We start from the raw sequence: 14,492 nt of genomic DNA, 5'->3' as shown, positions 1-14,492 counted from the left end.
ATGTTAATAAAAGGAAAAAATGCAAAATATTTCTTGCATTGTACAATAAATGTGGGTCTTACTTTGGGGAACTAAAAGGATTTCACTTCATCATTCATTACTATTAACAGAAGGAAGAGATGACACACGTAATAGTGCTTTCTCAATTTCCGGCCTCGTATACGTATGTATATATTTATGTCTGTATGTATTTTAATACAAGAATCTTGTACGTTCAAGGAACGAGCAAATGGCGAGAGCAAGGAGAGTTCTTCCTTCTAAGCCAAATTCAGCCGAAGGAAACCGAGCAAAGCCTCCTAAAACGCATTTTCTTCATCATCCGTTCGTATCCGTTCGTGCCTAGAATCTCTTCACACTTCCTTACGCTGCTTCTTTTGCAACCGCTGCTGTAGTGTAGAACTTGCATTGGCTCAATGCAATGCAATGCTTGCCTGTCGCCATAGACGCTTGGAGGTGGCTTGAATTGTTGTACAGCGCTCAGGCGAGCCGACCGATTCCCTGGTCCATTTATTGTGCTGACCAATGCGTTTCCATTGTCATCTAAAGGGAGAAAGGGGGAGGAACTCACTGGGCAATGGCTCTTGGGCCTCGGCCAGCACCACAAGCGTCTCGCAGCGCTATCAAAGAGTGCAGGGCGAAAGTGGGTAGCTAGGCCAGCATAAGAGAGTATGGGGAAAGCAGCGCATCGGGCCGCCACGCTGGCTACAGCCGTCGACCCCTGATATTTCAAAGGCGGTTTGCCAGGCGGCTGCTAGGACCCGCTGCTGGTCTAGTCAGTAGCTGTACTGGAGCCCGTTGAAGCTTCTTTGCCGGCCGCTCAGTTGGGCGGCCTTTTTTTTGCTGCTGCTGCGCCTTACGGCTTCCTGTGTCACCCTGGAAGGAGTAGAACTTACACTCATCTCAGTGGAGTACCGAATGAGAATCTTTTGGGGCTTTTTGTTCTCTCTTACGGCCGTCTTTTCTCACGAACATCTCATGCGGCTGAGTTGCAGAAAAGCAGACGCCGGGAGCTGCTGCCTGCGTTCGTTTACGTTCTCGACTTCGACTCCTTTCGTATGGGACAGTCGGGGAGTTTACGGGGTAGGGGTAAAAAGATTGAGGCAAAAGCCGGCCAAACCAAAGAGCCCTTCGGAGGACTTGTAACGGTTACTTTCATTTCATACTTGCTAAACCTACAATCGTAGACGAATCCGTTGAAGATCCAACTTCAGTTTTTTTTGCTATTGATAAAGATCATCCTCTATCTCAAAGAGGATATAGGACCAGAGTTGAAGATAATCGAATTTAACACGTTTAGGGTTGACGTTCATTGTTCTTACACGCCTGTATATTTTATACATCAACAGTGGAGGTGGCGTAATATATAAATATGGAGAGGATTAGATAGGCAAACTCAATTTTTAAAATGTTCTGCTTTAATCCATATTTTAATGACTACATATTAGTACATTTTTTAATCTCTTCCAAATTATGAAATATTACGCAAAGCCGTTTTCTGATATAATGCCGTTCGGAATTTCACCCTTCTCTTTAACTACAAATATTTCTTACACTTGCTACCTTATCGGCCAACTATCTCTTTACCGCAACAAGCTGGCGTGCTCACAAAAAATCGTTTGCCGACAACGTGAGCAAGCCATGCGGTCACCGCACTGGTCGCAATGGCGATCTTGTTCATGGTATATTTGCTCTAGGTATTGCGCAAGGGATGGGAACGAGTCATCCCATACCGAAGCCGTTGGCGGAGAGGATGACATCGATAAATTATTATGTTATTGCCCTGATAGCTTATTTAGGTCGACAAACTCACCCGAAGACCCGCGCATCCAAACACACATAGTCCGCAACAAACACATGCTTCTAGGTCCACAGGTTATAACAACGAAGGCCTTACGCTCGCACACAGACCGACCAATAGCCATACGCAGACGACACGGTTGATGTGATGCGGTCTGCTGCTGTGGCCTGCGGTCCGACAGTAAACCACACGTATACTAAGACGACTGACGCTGTCACTACGATGGGTCTTCGACTGGTGCTACTATTGCCATTGTAACATGGTAGTTCTGACACGACGGGTGGTGGATTGGCCAGCTCTATGCACATGGGGCAAACGGCTCCTTCGAACTCTGCCTGTCCACGCTTAGGTCTCGCAAAAACAACGAAGCATTCTGTCATTTGCACACACATAGACGTAGACACATAGATAGGCGAACACACACAGGCACAGAACGATGGCGCCGAGACGCCGACTAACGTACAACGAGTCTCTGTGGGCCATCGCAACAGAGTGCTTCTTGTCTTGCGGACGAACGTGCTTGTCATTACTAATAGTGTCTGTCCTCACAGAGCAACATATAGCGGGGTGGTGGTGGCAGCAGCAGTAGCATCCTCTCTTGCCCCTGTTGTCCCGGCTCACCCCTACCTTGTCTCGCATTCCGCGTCGTCGTGCCATCTCATTCCATAGCAGGCATCCGGGCTAAAGCCGCCTGCTGCCCTGCATTTCTGCCCATCTCCCTGCCTGCGCCGTGACGAGTTCTCACGGTTATTATATCCGGACGACAGCGACACCAGCTGCAACCAGCTACAGCCTTAGCAGTTCTAGCAACTGCTGGCCCTATTTGCCTCGCCTTGCGGTGTCACAGTCGATGTCGTTCTTTCACTGTGCTTCTTACTACATCCTAGCTTTAGCTTGCCCTTGCTTGTCCTGTATTTCTACATCGAGGTGATGATAGGAACAGAGGAGCCAGACAGGATGCAGGATAGACCGGGATATGGAATTTGTCAGTCAGACAAGCAGGGCGAAGGTTGGCAGTCGTCTTCGGTGAGTGGCTCACATTTGCCACTGTGCTTGTGCCGTTGGCGGCCAGGCCGAAACGGAGAATGACACCGCTGATGATGGCAATTCCCAGTGGTATGCCAACCGAGCAGCATCTATTCTCGCCTTTTTTATGCTACCAGTCGATTCAGATGTTTCCTCCGTCACCCATCAGTCTACCCGTTCGGTAGCCCTTTGCATGTCAATGCTGGATGCTCCCGAGCCAAATCAGAAGTTGTTTTCTAAAAATGTAGAGTTTTTTTGGCCAGCCGTTATAAGTGTGTTTTCTATGGTCGCAAATTGAAACAGTAGACATCGAGCAGCTCGATGCTTGCGTATATTCGTAGTGAAGTCAAAAAATCGAAACTTTCTCGGTTTAGATAAACAGGTTTTACAATAACATGTTAGCAAATATCGCGAAATCGATGACCTTGCCAACATAATATATTTCTCAGTGACAATCATAACTAGGACGATTTAGCGAGTCCAATAGGTTTCTTCATTAATTTAGAGTGATATACTAATATAGGATTTGAACAAATACGTTGAGAGAGGCCAACATGGATTTAAACAAGCACCAGAAATCTAATTAGCCTCTCCTTTTTATAATACATCTGAATGCAGAGCGGATTCACGCTTTTAATTATAAGCTATGTATCAGTATAGATGTGCAACGAAGACTGCATCTGTTTGCTGTTTTTCTTAAAATCCACTAACAGCTTTAGTGAACGCTACTTCTTGGGGATCTGCCAGACAGGTTGGCGCGGTTCCTTGAACAAATACGCCTTACTCCGACGTATAAACACATACGTTTTTAAGCGATTTCGTTATTATGCCCGAACTTTCGATTGCTGTGTAGCGCGAACGCCCAACAGGTCACCCCCATGACTTTTTCAATGTCCAAGCGTTTGTTTGTATTGGCTGATTTGTTCATAGACCTATAGTGCCATATATACGTGAGTAGAAACGATTAGAATTTTTCTTTGGATAACGTAGTCTTGTCAACCTTTTTCTCCGCTCCTTCTTCGTGCATTCCGATTTGTTGCGATAAAGACGAAGAAATGCTTGTTTTGTCAGTTGAAGTCCTCGCCTCCAACGCTTTGTAACCGAGCCGGCGAAGCCACCCCAGTTTTTCTCCTAGGGGAAACGTACTGTCCTTGGCTAAACCCAAATATATACTTACTCAACATCCGCATTGCTCGCAGCAGAGTGGCACGCGGCAGACTGGACCGGTCTTAATAGTTCTTTCTGCCACAAGTCTAACTACTACTGCTGACATGGTTTACCCTTACAGCTGCTATTTTCCAACTCTAGGTGCTTTGCCCAAAAGGCAATACAGTTTGCTTTGCCCGGGCGGAGGGGGGCTGGCAAGCGTATAGTCAACCGGTCCCAAGACTTAACTGTTGCCGTCGCTGATTGTTCTTACTGCACGACTTGTGCTGCTTGTCGAGTACCAGCAGCCTCTTCCACTCTAGGAAATGAAAGTATAATAGTGCTTCTCGTTTTCCCTGCACGGACGTGCGTTTTCGTGCATGGGTGTCGGAGTGAAGGTAACTATAGAGTTCGCCATGACCAGAAGTGTATAAGACACAGAAGCGGGTAGGCTACGTAGCGGTTAGCATGCTGTTAACAACCAATACCAATTGTACTGGACACCATCATGAAAAGCAAAGTGTGCTCCAGAGGCACTCATGAAAGACAGTCCATTGAGAAGCCTATTGTTTATGCTTTAATGCTGTCACCCAGCAACGGTGATAATAGTGATCCCCTTCAGAATATGTTCATGCTTAAGGATTCGGTCCGCAAAGCCCACAAAACCCCGCATTCGTATAAAATTCGTATACATATAACCATATAAGAATGCACGCGCGTACATTCTGCCTTTGCAAGAGACGTGAAGCTACTTCAGCAGTAATCCAGTTAACTTATGCAATGCGACGGTACGTAGTAAAACTCAATTCGAGTTAGGTAGAGCACAGTGTCCACCCGCAGATCGGACCTATGAATCACCGGTTATGTTTTGCTGTGGTTTGTACTTTACATGCTTTTACAAGAAAGGCAGCCAGTTAGACGGTAGAAGAAACATGACAGTGTTGCTCGGATCGAGGTTATTGACACTTGAGCTTCTACGGTGATAGCGTATTGGCTTCTGATGTTGACATTGCTACATGGATGTTCGACTGGATTTCCGACAGTGGACAACTGCCAAATAACGGTGTTTGCAGGATACTACAAGCCTTCGTTATTCCCTTCAAACGGGCATAGCAGCTGTCGCCATGCCTGGCAAACCGCCCGAACCAGACTTGTTAAAATAGGCCCAGCAAACTGCGAACGGCAGGCGACATCAGTGTTCTCCACTCTGCCAGCGGCATGCTTTCCGCTTGCAGAACCTTAATCTCTTGACAATTGCCGCTTTCTCGAAAGAACTGGCACAGTTCCTTGTGAGCGTATGTACGGCTTCTTTCGTACGAAGCCTTCATTTTGTCAGGCTTTGTGCACTGTTCACTGATACGGATTTACACATTCATTAGGGCTGCACAAGAGATCATCTTGTGGATTCAGATCTAAATATACCTGTAGTAGGATACAACCTTTTCTTGAGCCAACTGCATCGCCCGCGGGATACAAGGCTCAATTTCTTGCCGTTAACATTTCAAGCATTATAAATAATTCAAACAAAACACAAATATGCTCTATATGGCTTTCGGAATGGATCTAAGTAGAAAGCGTGATACATACGCCTGCCCATCATTGAGAATGTCAAATTTAACCTACGTATCAATTTATAACCGGATGAACGGTCTAGTCATATCATCCGACTTTCTCTTTTTAGGAAACTACGCTACGCTTCAACCCCCGCATCTACGAATGTTAGACCTAAACGAGTTGTAGATGTCCCAGCGACGAACACTGCTGCTTTCCTTTCGGCATGTCCTTCGGGGTACTAGTGGTTAATGCTAGTGGTACCAGTGGTACGGTACAAGCTGATGCCGTTAGCAGCGCAAGACGATTCTATCGTCTGCTGGAGCAGAAGCAGAGTGACAGACGGATGAAGAAAGAAATTTTATTTGTAGCGCTCACATTCGAAAAGTCAATTCTTCCTGATTGTTTGCCGAAAAGACTGAACACGATGTTTTGTGCTGTTTTGAAAGAGAGTACTATCGGGTCAGACCGAGTGAAAAAACAAGTGAGCGAAAATAAGCGAGCAACAGGATACACAATTTCACGTCTTCCAGATGCAGAAGCAGCAATAGTTCAAGTCGAAAACTAACGAGATCGTCTGAAACGTAACTCTGCCATGCACTCACTTCCCGCTGCCTTTATGTATTGTCCTCATTCAGAGCCCTTGACTTCTTTCCAGAATGTTGTATACTTTGCCATTTGAAGAGACCGTCTGCACTTTCCTTGCCACGGCCACATGTCCAGGACCAGCGCTGGCAGGGTAGGTCAAAGTTGTTCTACCCATTCCACATAGAAAACGTAACGGTAGTTTAGCAAAGGTGCTTTTACCCATTCGTCTACCCGCACTTCGGCTTTCATCTCATGTAAAAGACGTAACAGCCGTTTAGATGAACTAACTTCAGCCGTTTTTGCTGTCCGGGCTTAACTCCAATTAAACACAGAGTTCTGCCATAATACAACCGACAACGTATCGCCAGCAGCCCCAAATGGCCGGCTTATGTTGTACCTTGTCCTACTGCTTGTGTCGCCCGAAAATGATATATACGTATATAATAAGCAGGCTAAGTCTGGCCTTGCCCTGCGGCAGGGAATTTCGCGCTACTGGCTCACGTGTTTACGACTCCTTTCAGTTCAGCCGCCTTGAAGGCAGACATCGGGAGAGGCACAGAAAGCGAAGTTGGATTGATGCGTAGGTCAGATATGTTGCAATATTTTTTCCCGTCACTAACAGCCACAGCAGCAGCGCCGGAAGTAGCATTTTTCGCGACATAGATTTCGTCTGCAGGCCGTGCAACAAGGAAAAATACTCTGCATTGCGGGCTGTCATAGGCTGCTAGAGTCTCCACCGCAGCCATCTACTATGCCCTCAAAGTGGTTACAGTGCATAACAAATATAATGCTGCTTAGTTAAAAAAGAATACGATTCTTAACGTTTATCCCATCTCCAACCACCCACTTCAGATTAGTCCCGTTATCCGCTCCATGTTTGAAGGTCCTATGGTTATCGTTGCGTTAGGTCGCTGACGTCAGTTTTGACGGCAATCAGTATATCCTAGGACTGGGCCCCTACAGGCTAGCGACAGGTTGCAGCTCTATGCGTGGCCAGCAATGAATTCCGTCTTAGCGAAGGAAAACAGTGAAGGGGACGTGCAGATGGGTAAAGTGAGACGAAACAACGAATACCCTTCACTGTTAATCATAGTCCGTACATAGAATGGGCCTGTCATGCATTCCTGAATCGCACTCCGCACTCATAGATCCGTGCTCATATCTACAGTACATCTTCGTGCGCATTCTGACCAGCCTCAAAATTATGCCAAATCAGCTTTTACTTTAAAGAAAAACACATCGCTTTCCGTTGTCAATGTAAACACAAATCTAGCATCCAACCGTCCACGAACATGTCGTGTCTACTTCAAACCACACCTGGAAAGTAGTTGGCTCAAAACGGTGGCCCTTCGCTTCTTGAAACGTAAACAACATAAAGTAAGAGATCGTTAATTACCTACGAGAGAAAGGAAGACAACAAACAGAAAGTACGTTTGGCCTTTGCGGACGACGATGGTTTGTCAAGTCGATATTTCGATAAGTCCCTCGAAATGGGTGCCTCGATCGTCGTGTAGCGCTGCAGCTAGGAAAAAGTAGGTATACTCCGCCGTTTTTCTCCACTGTCAATGCTCGGCACTGCCATCGCAAGTGCAGCTGAGAACCGAGCGGGTTGTACGGACCGAATGGCAAACTGAAGTACGCTTAAGGCAAGTTGAACAACGTCGAATCGGTGGAGATGCGTTGCCAAGATGGACGAAAGGAACACAGCGAAAGCAACAGTGCCAGCTCGCGCAGCAGGTGAGGTGGCGTCGCCTGTCGCAATACAGACAGAAGGCTGCTCATTGTTGTCGTTAACGGTGGTAGTAAGACGAGAAAGAAATCTAATATGCCTACGTGTAATATTTCGGCCCGCATACCGCTGCGTCTGTATGCTCTCGCACCGTAGTGCAACAGCTTAGCTGATGCCGACGGAGAAGGGACGCGTCTGCTTTGAAATTGATGATCGTTTCGCCGTCGTTTCCATCGCGGCGGCTTTTACCTGACGGCGAACATCGCTACCATCGCCGGCAGTTCGAAACCTTCCGACAACGACAGGCTGGTAGTGTGCACGTGCCATGCGTTGCTTTTTTGACGTACGCCTTAGTTGTCCTAGCATCATTTATTATGCCAATGTACCGTCGGCGCCTTCGCCGTTTCTGGCCTCCGACTGACAACAGCGGCCATTTCAGTAGAAGCAGCTGCAGTACTACACTTGGCGCTTCGTGCCACGTGGTCTGAAGGTGCACATCGAAGGTACACTAACAGCAAAATCCAAAAACAGCAAAAGTTGACCTACCCAACTCTAACGATAATCATACAATACAGAGTTCTTCCGAGGCTATAACATGATAAAAGGACTTACCAGTGGCTCGTGTCATATCTTTCGAAATCAACTTTTAGCAGGGTGAATATTTGGAAGGAACGGCTCCTAGTATTGAATAGTTAACTCATGATAGGTAACTTGCTTGCGGGCGCGAGCTCCTTGCTAAATTCAGCGTATCGGTAATACATGAACCTCTTAATCTTTAGAACTACCGCTAAATACTGTTGCAGCTCTTACGACTAATGTATTTATATTGTTCGGCTTTTTCTCTCCTGTCCGAACTTCTTCTCACAATCTAATTCCAAATCTGTAGAGTTTAGCTGGCTTCGCAGTACGAACAAAAGTACGCGTTGTGCCGTGTAGCGAATGCTGCTTTCTAGTGGGCTGATGACGTGACTCTAGTGAGTTCCGATGCCTTCGGACTCATTGCTCATGATAAGACCACAGTCGCCGGCTCGATAGGTAGCACAGCCACGGCCTATCGACATAGCTTTCTTTTTTGACCCTTTTGCAGTAGAGGCTATCTTAATCGGAACGTAAAGACGGTCGGACCTTCTCCTTTACCTTCGTTTGCACCAGCGATGTCGACGATAAGCCAACGTCCTTTAATTCTACTTGCACGGATCGACTGGTCCGCTTCGTTTGTAAGTAGCTCGTCAGCCTTTTGCCTGCTTGCTTGGTTCTGTGGCATTCGGACGCTGCGAAACCTCCTCCTCCGTCCGATCCCAGTGCTGCGACTTCTTCCCAATGATGTGCAGATATTTCGGTAGACTATCGCAAGCTTTTCAGGAAAGCCACGACACGCTGCCAGGTAATCGAACTCTGTCATAGTACTTTGAAAACATAACACCGAGTAGGGTCTTTATGTGGAAATCCGGTTAACAGCTGAACGATAACTGTGGTACTGCAGAATGATGAGGCTGTGCAAACAAAAATGTTGTCTTCCATTACGAAAAATGATGCGCACAAAGCCTTTAACAACAGTAACTTCAATAGCCATAAGTGACATGGTAATCCGCAAAATGGACTGATATTGTCTATGCAACTATTCATTATCAGTACTCATTTAATATTCTTATTTTCCTTACACTCCCGTTGTGTGGAAATCAAAAAATCTAATCTGAGTCATTTTGCCCGCAATCTACTGATCGTGCACGTAGGTTGAATAGGCTCAACGAAAGCCTGATGCATTCTTGTCTTTTCCTCCTTACACTCATGTTTTAGGTATTGACCAGATCTCGAGCCGTTGACGTAAGCTTCATCATTGTGGCTTCCTCATGTTATAAGGTTCTCAATTTTCTTCCTGTTTCTCTTTGCTCCCTCACTTTCTGAACGATCTCTGTTGGTTTGCACCACCGGTTTAACCCCTCTCCTCTCTTCGTACAGCGTCGCTCGGCTACGACCATTGCTTCTCTGCTTCTGCAGATTCCGATTCGACAGTACTTAAGCTAAGAGCCATTTCGGCCGATGATTTGACGATCCCCAATCCCAACTGAAAAGCTGCAGCTAAGAGCTAACACTGGTCGCTTCCAACACCACCGACATCACCCCCCTGATGAATGAAAGAGTCAGAAGGGGATTACAGAGGGGGCCGGGAAGCGGCGAGAACTAGCTACGGCTGCTGCGATGATGAGGACAAGGAGAAAATTTGCATAGTTGACAATCTCTCCCAAGAGAAACGGTGGTCTTGACGAACCCTGCTGACTGCTTTGAGGCTGCGAGATAAGCCAACGGGACGTTCTGGCGCCTGAAGACTCTGAATCAGTTGACTCCTTTGTTCGGTTGCCTTGTTGGTCACCAGACCACGGAGGCAGCCAGAGAGGAGACAGGCAGCACGAGAGCAAGAGATGAAATATTATTTTGAATTATTATTATCCGTCTTCCCCATTTCCCTATTGCCATCGTCTCCCGCTGCGCGGTAGATCCCTCTTGCCTAGTCGTTGGGTCCCTCTTCGACTGCTCCGTCGGAGGCAGTTTGAATTGTGCTGCTCACACACTCAGCAGATCTTGTCGAGATCGAGATTAGGGAGGGCGACACCTCAGTGGGGCCACGACCGGATCAGTCGATGTCGTCTTTGTTTCTGCTGCTGATGCACCCGAAGGCATTACCACTCGGGGCGAGTTTTTTTCTTTCCCTCACTTAGGCGGTTCTCGGCCGCTGTTAGCTCATCGCTGTCGGTTCGGATCATCGTTCAAGAGCTACTGTCTCTTTAGTTCCCTGCGGCTTAGCTGCTGTTACTTCTAACGGCTACTTTTCCTGCTCCAAATGCGGGCAGAGACTGCAGTTTGGACATGCTACTGGGGCCCGCCTAGCGCTGAGCCCAGCGAAGCGTGCGGGATTCTCCGCCATACCGGTCATTGAGGTACTGCTGGTCGTAGTAATGCTGCTGTTCTCGGCTTTAGGCTCTGTTTGGCTCCTGGAGTTCGTAGGACGAGAGACCTCTAAAGGACTTCCGGTCCCAGCGTGTGTTTTCCGCTAACATTGGGCTACCACCATGTAGTAAGGCGGATGGACGAATGGACGAACGAGCGGGCGGTCGACCGACCGACGGACGACAACCTCACACGATCGAAGAGGGGCGGCAAAGGCCGTGTTTTTGCCTGCTGCTACTGCTGCGGCCTCTTCTGCCGGCCGCACGGTCGTTGAAGCAAGAAGAAGTATGAGCCTGTAAAGGGCCACTGAATGTGTAATGGCAAAGGAGAGAGTTATATTATCGTCACGTCTCGTGTGATTCTGGTATAACGACAAGGACGATGTGCGGGACAGGAGAATCGATAGACTCCTCAACCCTTTCATCTCTATACACATCGATGCTACGATACGTTCTGCCGTATTCCCCTGTCCACCTATACATCGACTGCGCACTAATGTAATACGTGGGCGCGTCGGGAAACCCACTCTTCCTCTAGCTAAAAACAACAAAAGGTGCAGAATGACGACTTTCCTGTGAACGACGCGGTAGCGGTGTGATTAACTGACTGGGCACGTCTTTCGACAGATAAAGCACATTAATGCATATATAATAGTAGTCACTATAATGCAATAATTGCTTCGAATAGAAAACTTCAGAATATGGTGACTGTAGTCGTGTGCGTGACCGTATGTAATAAATAAGTATGTTTAAACAAACAAAGAAAATCATTCCTTTCGATAGTGTTACTATGAGCGAAAATGGCTGACTTCAGTTAACAGCCTGAAGGCAGTGTTTTCCAGATAATTTTCATCGGATTCGACCAGAGGTATGGACGGCGGTCTGAAGTCGTTACAGTCTTCAAGTATTCGACACATCAGAAACAGAGCTTCATTCAGCGAAGATATTCACTTATACATTGTGCACATGAACTCCGTACCGCATTAGTTCGCATTCCAAAAGCTGCTTCACTGGCCAGTTTACTAGCTAATAAGCTAACAGAGAAAATTACCTGTAAGCTCCATTGCTGAGCCGGTAATCATTACGAATCATTGAATCTAATTGAATTCGTAGCGTAAATGATATTAGGACGACAAAAAAGTAAGTACCGCTGGACAGCCGTGCGACAATGCCGCATGCGGTGCGGTACTCCGAATAATACTAGAAAACCACCCCTAGCTCTAGATTATTGCAAAACCAGAATTGAAACCCCTGACTCTTTAGGACATTGTTTCCAACAGCATCTACCACTACAGGTGTGGAAAAAAGGTGATATGGCTATTTCCAGTAGCAGAATTATGAACGAGCCATCATTTAACACCCATTAAGTAGTTCAACGATTGTCCTCCACGGGTATGCCAAATCGAATCCGTGGGGCGAGTTCGTTTCTTAATGTAACAGTAGCGCAAGAACAACATTTGCATTTAGGTAAAAAGCTTTTCTATTAGTTGACCGTGGTGTAGCTCACACGCTATTATATCGTATTGCTGCAGACGTGCTGCCAATGACTGCTATAAAGAGAAATGGTGCAGTTATATCAGCAGCAAATTGCGCTTTTCTCCAATGTTGATATATCCATGGCTCGAGAGGACCATCCAAAACCAGATCTCGCGATGCTGTATTCTCTGCGAATAAGTCATATTGCTGTTCCGTTTGGACAAACGTCATCGTCGTCGTTGTCATCATCATTGGCAATGCAACGTTCCCCAACTTCGCCGACCGCTATCATCAGCGGAGCGAACCGGTCCCCTTGTAACAACCCACAAAGTCATGGACGACCCACTTCAGGCCCTGTCTTCAGTTCCACCTAATGACGGTTGTCTGTAGCTATTTCGCCAGGACGACCGCGATGACTGAGACCACCGCTGCCGACCATCAAGCCAAAGCAAACCATCGAGAGCGAATACTTTTGTCGCACGCTCGTAGTTTGCCTCTACTGTACTGTGCTAGACATGGCAACTTGATACAACCTCTCATCTAAGCTTTGGGAGCTCAGCTGACTCGAGCGAACTTTGCCAACCACCCTTAACCCTCACCGTTCGCGTCCCCCTGGGGGGCATCGGTACCTGTGCCACACTTGTTTCAACCAGCCTCGCATCTTCTCGCCCATCACTAACTCTTTGCACTCTTAACCCTATTTGACGCGTCGTAGTCGTACTCCTACAAAGTTAATCAAGCAGCGGTTCATTCTTAGCCATACAGCAGTACACAGAGCAACATTTGAGCAAGTTTCCTAAAGCGAGCTTGAGCTGTCAGCTAGACTTAAAGTTAGCGTAACTGGTCTTAGTTGCGTGGACTCAATTAACTGTACCGTTATCACAGTTATGAAAGAAAGCACGCAATTTGACATGTGACCTGGACGAGGGAACCACATAGATTCAACTTGGATACCCAGGCTTGTCTTATGTTTCCAGCCCACGCCATCACCAATGGGATCAGTAGGCTGAGTTCACACTTCACGGCCGTAAATATGTATACCTATAATAGTGGTTATATCGACAGACACGGACTGGCCCGGAAGGTGACAGAGCTTAAACGGAACGTCTGATTTAATTGCGCCAGAGCCAAATTCTGCAATACCGTGATGGTCCATGATGATACCAGAAGTGACATTAGACTATGTCTGAACTAATATATAATGTTTACGTGTGCAAGTATAGCTAACTGAAATGTGTCAAGTCAAATTGAGTCTGTCAACAACAACGCTGTTGGAACGCATAGTTGTTGGGATAGGAAATGCTTCAAAGACCGAGAGGCGTTTTTTCTACATGTGTATCGCTGGACAAAGCTAGATACAAAAATAACAAAGAAGTTATAGCGGTCGTTTCTGGCCATATCTGGCACCGCTGATGAATGATTCGCCGAAAAAAATTCCTCTTCCAAATCGCTTGCTGTAGATAACCATTTACCTTTACTTATAATGCTTTTCTACGCTTGTGAACCTAAACTGCCGCAGATCAGGATTCAAATGTGGTTATTAATCGTTTGCCGATGAGCATATGCATTAGTCCACCCCATAGACGCCAATTATGTGGCAACGTCCTGGTTTCCTGTGCGCTTAGAGCTTCCCCATCTGATCGTCTGCATTATGTGTTTATATTGTGTTGTATCGTATTTAGCCAATGTCGTGCAGTGTGTGTCGGTAAGCCGAGCAGAAAAAAAAAGACAAACAAGTCACCGAGTACTGCTCCACTACAATTCGGCATCTTCTCTGTTGTACTTCGCATCGCATCACAGGCTTCACGTATCGTGCATTAAGTTGATAAAATCAAATCAACGTTTAATTAGTCGTTGCCATCGTTCCTTCTTACAAAAACTACGTACATAACAAGGACAGAGACATTTGTGCCTGTTACATAAAGATGGTACGAGTGAATGTGATCCAGGATTAATCCAGGTGGCCAGATCGTCAACAACCCCCTGTACGTCGAATGTTGTTGGTAAGACGGTGGCTTTTTACTAGAATAGAACCTTGTAGATTAGTAGGAACTTGATCTCAGATTCGTGATAAACATCACAGTCAACTAATCTGTAGTTATTATACTAAAAGTAGACAGCGAACAGCTATAGAAGAAAGGTAAAACATTCTGGCAGAGCTTCTTCCTGCATTCGTCTTTATATATGCTGAGTTCACATGAAGACGCTACAGAGCATAGCCAACACATGGATT

The sequence above is a fragment of the Varroa destructor genome, unplaced genomic scaffold (assembly GCF_002443255.2).
Source record: "Varroa destructor unplaced genomic scaffold, Vdes_3.0 BEIS01000001.1, whole genome shotgun sequence".
Taxonomy (NCBI): Eukaryota; Metazoa; Arthropoda; class Arachnida; order Mesostigmata; family Varroidae; genus Varroa; species Varroa destructor.
Note: the sequence above shows the minus strand (reverse complement) of the source record.